Below are 6,000 nucleotides of genomic sequence, written 5' to 3' on the forward strand. Positions count from 1 at the left end.
TCATCGTACATTTGAACTCATTATTGCGTTAAGGTGTCAAATTTTATTTCTTTTTATTATTATTATTATTATTATTATTATTATTATTATTATTATTATTATTATTATCATCATCATCATCATCATCATCATCATCATCATCATTATTATGATTATGATTATTATTATTATTGATATTATTATTATTATATTTGCTTATTTTTTTTATTTTTTAGGCTTGTTACCATCTTGATGTGCATTGTATATTATATGTTGTATATATATATATATATATATATATATATATATATATATATATATATATATATATATATTCTTGTACCACCGCTGGTGGTTTTTCAGAGAAATAAAACTGAACTGAACTGAACTGGACTGTATATATATTAAGAGAGTTTCAATATTTGTCATGAAATTTACTGAAAGAAGATTTAATTTTGTTAGTAGTCTTAACTATATCGGTTATGTGAGGAGAGCATCTAGATCCAAGATATTTAGTTTTCTTTTCTTTTCATAGGCCACGTTTCGATGTTCATAATTCTGTCTACCATACGCAAGAACAACGTCCTGAAAAGGGACATATATATATATACATAACAGTGTATATAGATGTTCATGTGCTTAGACATGTTCCTTCAGATGGCACCGGTTTCCCTTATTAGAAATGGGGATAGCAGTGTTATACTTAGGTTGTGAAGTATAAATCACTTCTTTGACCAGTGGCGGCGGTAGAGTAGCCTAGTGGTCAAAGCGTTTGCTCATCACGACACTGACCCGGATTCAATTCACATGGGTACAATGTGTGAAACACGTGTCTGGTGTCTACCGCTGTGATATAGCTGGACTATTGATAAAAGCGGTGTAAAAACCTCACTCACTTACTCACTGTCCAGTTATTCATATTTTCCAAATCTAACTTTAACCAGAATAAAACTATATTTTGAAGCAAGTACACGAGAGGTATATATATATATATATATATATATATATATATATATATATATATACGACTTTTTAAAAGCTGTTTACTGCAATCAAACTAATACAAAAACGAAATAAGAAAGACATAACAACCGCAAGAGTGAGGATGAGGAAAAGACGGGTTATCAAGCGCGCATCTATCCTATAAGTTTGAATATTCACTGATCAATAGGCAATACTTTAATTGCATGTCCGAATTATTCCAAAACCTAAAACCAACAATACCCTCAGAAATCAACACCGGCACATGGATAGTGTCAGTGACCAAAATCCTGGTGGTTTTTTTTGTCCCCAGAAAAATAAAGAAATATGTCCCTCATTTTGTGGTTTCTGTCATAAATCAAGTAATTTGACAGCTCAAACTGGGATGCTCATCTGAACGTCAAAACCAACGTGTAAATCGCATAGCGGAAAGTGGGCGTGGACGATAGGCGTGGCACTGGAAGTTGGGTGATTGGCAGGTTGTTAACACGCGGAAGTGATAGATGATAATATAACACTTCCTACTGTAGAGTTAGCTTAGGATCATCCGATACATTACTTTCCGCGTTTGATATTTTAATCAAACGTTTTGAAGCTGAACATACCAGTTGATTTTAATGCCTAGTTACGATTTCTTCATTTATCAAGGGCACGCAGATGAAAGAGGGACATGAAATGAAGTGTAGTTTGTTTTCTTCATATTGAGAGTGGCAACTGGACGCATCTGGTCACGGTGATTCACACCGGCAGTATAATACGGGGTATAATTGTTTTGTTCTTTATATAATTCTGAAAAAATATGATGTAAAACATAACAGACTTCAAACTTGTATAAGTTTACACAAATATTAATTAAATATAAATTAATATATATTTTAAACATTTAAGCCATATAGCGACGATTCCCCCTCCCGTGATATTGCTAAAAGCGGCGTAAAACCATACTCACTAACTCATATATGTTCAAATTTGCTTGGGGTGTTTCAGGAGAAGATTAGTTAAAATACTTATAAAAACAAATACAACGTTCCGTCCTTCTATGTGCTGAGCAATTCGCTGTGCAGAGTTGCGTTCCTTGAGGTTGGTTGGTTGGTATGTTGTTTAACGCCGCACTCAGCAATATTCCAGCTGTATGACGGCGGTCTGTAAATAATCGAGTCTGGACCAGACAATCCAGTGATTGACATCATGAGCATCGATCCACGCAATGGGGATCGATGACATGCATCAACCAAGTCAGGGAGCCTGACCACCCGATCCCGTTAGTCGCCTTTTACGACAAGCATAGTCACCTTTTACGGCAAGCATGGGTTGCTGAAAGGAACGCCAGAAGCCTTTCATTTTGGGTTCGAATCCTGGTTCGTCGCGAACCGTTGTGGGTTTTACCAAGGTCGTTAAGGTCTGAAACCTGAGATCACTTCGGGTCGTCCTCCCTCATTAAGTTGATACCCTGTGTCCAAAGCGGTGTTGCACTCACTCACTGGCTCACTCCATGTGCTTCGATATATAAGGAAGTTAAATGAGTACATCTTGGTATTGGGGATATTTCCCTGGGGATTAGCCTGGAGCTGAAGCCCGTAACATGTCATCACTCGTCGCATCTTCACGAGGCAAGGGAGTTAATGTACTATAAAAGTCCAGTTTCCACCCTTGCCGAACTAGGCAGGAATTATGGAGTTACATTTTGGCTGGATTAACGAGTCTGTGCATCGTCCAATCAAAAACGCGTTACGAAATTGACATCCGGTTCATAAACAACATAGCGACAGCCATGCAGATTTAGGTCGACTGCATCGACATATAGTTTTCAAATATTTTCATGTTTTTAATCAAGGCGCTCAAGTGAGTTGATGCACTTCGCAACAGAAGACCCGTTTTATTATGATAAAGGTCTTGATTATCGATCAGACCGTCTTGACTGAACGCCGCCATTTTGTTTGAAGCAAATGAAAGTGATATGAGATGTGGGACCGGATTGGTCAATAGGAGGGGCATTGAAGGGACATTACTCATAATAGCCACAGCTGGCGCTACCATCGTGCCGCGAAATTCCTGCCTGGTTCGGCAAGGGTGGAAACTGATTTTTTACAGTCAGTTCACTCCCTTGCCTCGGTAAGTTGCACTAGTGGATTCGAAACCTGCATTTGTAATAGGGCGTTATATCTGTGTCTTCCCCTTATGACTACTGTTTCAATACGCATACTTGATGGTTCAGTCACTCCTAATAACTACCTTTCATCCCTGCTTCTCGGAGAAGTTGGATACGGGGGTAGAACAGTCAAAATGGGGGAGAAAAAAGTCAACCATTGTGTAGTACATATAACGGGTTGTCAACAATTCAGTAGGTCCCCAATCATTAAGTATTTTTTTCACAAAACAAATCCATGGGAGTTTATTAGCAATATAGGGTCAATTAAGAGTAATAAACTGATATAAAATGTTCATTAATGTTATGCCAATGGTATATAATAATGGGTTTATACATTTTAATATGCAGTAACTGGTTCTCTTCCAAATTTACCGAGGAATTTAACTTGTTTGAATTTAATTTTCAGATCCCCAAGTTTTCGAACTGTACATTAAAATATGGACAATCATTGAACACATACAATCAAGAGCCAAGTTAATTTTTCTTGATTTTTCGATAGTGCAAACATAGCTTTTGTTGCATTTTCAACAAACAATTTTATTGCTATTGTGAATAGAGTAACATGTTTCTCGGTAAGGTATTCTCTGTGGTTGTGAAAATAAAGAATATGCATAAAAATAACATTCATCATTGTTCATATACATGTGGGCAGTGAACAGATGACGATTGGAGCAGTCCATTATTCCATGGGTAGGCTCAATTTACCCCTTCTTTGTAGTAGCCACAATGGGACTGAGCTTTATATCAAGAAAAAACAATAACGTACTATTATTAAGTAAGCTCTGTCGTAATGCATACATTACCACGGTGATTTATAAGATAAACAATATAATAAATACGGAAATGCATTTTCACAGAAGCCAATCCCACGTTTTGACCCTTATATACTGCAGGGAAAATAGAATGTATACACTTGAAAATTGGATTTTACCAACAACAATAAAACATTATCAAAACGTTATTGGGCTGAAAACAGTCGCCGAAACACTTACACTTCAGGTCCAAAACACAACCATGTTCCAATATCATATAGATCACCATCGAAAAAACATTTCTTGTTTGTTTCATTTTTCAAACATGGCCCAGCTTATCGCTATTTATGCTTTCGCTTAAGAGGTGGGTCGTGGGTGAGTTGGGTTTAACGCCGTTTTTAATAGTATTCCAGTTATATCACGGCGTGTCAGCTTAATGTGGGAGGAAAGTCTCAGACATTTACCACTTCGGTGAAACCCACGAGCACGGGTATGGTGCAGACAAACCTAGAAACATAATCGGGGCGAACCGGGATTCGAACCCACAATCATAGGTTTCTGGCGTGTCCAAGGGACGCAACTCTGCTCAGCGAATCGCGGCGTCTTAGACGACTGGGCCACCCGTGCCCATCGCTTAACAGGAGATTTAACGGATCAGGTCGTCAGGTTTTATAGTGTGCATCGCTGCCCGCAATATCAATTAATGGGTTTTCTGGTTCAGATTCGATTATTTACATACCGCCTTCTCATAGCTTGAAAACTGTTACACAAAAAAACCAAGCATCATTCAGCTGACAAAGAACTTATTTTTAAACATTGATATGCAAAGTATAGGTACAATGTACAGTGTATGATTTTCATCGATTTTGAATTTTTCGGGTGACGGATGCCACCGGTGGGGCAGGATACACTCACTTTTTCGCGAACACCTGGTGGACATGCTCGGAATCTTACGATCGACATACGATTTATTATGAATATGACGCTTTACTATTTATATAAAAAACAATAAACAAAAACAATCAACTGAAACATAATCAACATTGCCACCCTTTTATTTGTATTTATACATGTTAGGCCATTCATAATAACTAAATCCAATATATTTAGATCTAGAGTTTACAAAGGTGTTACAATTGAATAGACAGGTAATTCGTCAGCAATAGCGTCAGTTGAGCGAATCCTGCCCCCAGGTGGCACCAAACACATGCAAATGCAGGTCAATTATTTATCTGAAGAAACATGGAAACATATATTGTACGTCAAAATAGGGAATCGCATCCGTCATCATTTTGGTCACTGATGCGTCTGTTTGGCGGAAACTCTTGTGTCTAAATGCATTTCAATTGTACATCGTACTTTTAGAACTAAATGTAATACTTAACCCTCAATGTTATTTATTGTTAAGTAAAATGTAATTGTAAACATATGCTCTTATAATAAAGAATTATATTCAATGGTCTTAACGGCGACTTCAGCCTTGTCACAATGCCGTATTCGACGTAATAAGCGCCCAGGGCGCTCTCAAAATTAGAAATAGGGAGCTCTTATTAGAATATTATTTTGGTGGGGAAAAACAGAGTGGAAAGACAAATTTCGTGGTTTATGCTGACGTCCTGAACTGTTTATTGACTGTTTAATTGCCCATAATTAAGGGTGCATATAACACATGAGTGCGTATTTTACACGAATAAGTCTTGTGTACATTGATCAATCGGAAGGGGTGCTAATTGGGATTGTTCACTTGCCAATATATTAGCAAATATCGCCGTGGGCGCTTATTAGAGCGGGGCGCTTATTACGTCGAATACGGTATCTCATATTTTGACGCACTACTGTTGATGGCGCCCACACAAGACATTGAACGATGATCGGCGGCCGGGAGAAACTTTCCGTAATTACTACTTCTTAATTCACAGGTCAGTCATCGTCTTAAAATTTTAATTATCATCTCCAAAAACTATATTCGTCCCAGCTGATGCATGTTACGTCATAGGTTTTGAACATTTACACGCGCTGCAAGTCCCAATTATATCGTTCTTTAAGCATGCTCGTTGTGACGGTGAACCAGCACATCACGCTAGATTTACAACAAATGTTTGGCCTGAAGTGTCTCGAGTTGCCTTTAGATGTGTTCTT

The sequence above is a fragment of the Haliotis cracherodii genome, unplaced genomic scaffold (assembly GCF_022045235.1).
Source record: "Haliotis cracherodii isolate W230 unplaced genomic scaffold, xgHalCrac1.p SCAF_13, whole genome shotgun sequence".
Classification (NCBI taxonomy): Eukaryota; Metazoa; Mollusca; class Gastropoda; order Lepetellida; family Haliotidae; genus Haliotis; species Haliotis cracherodii.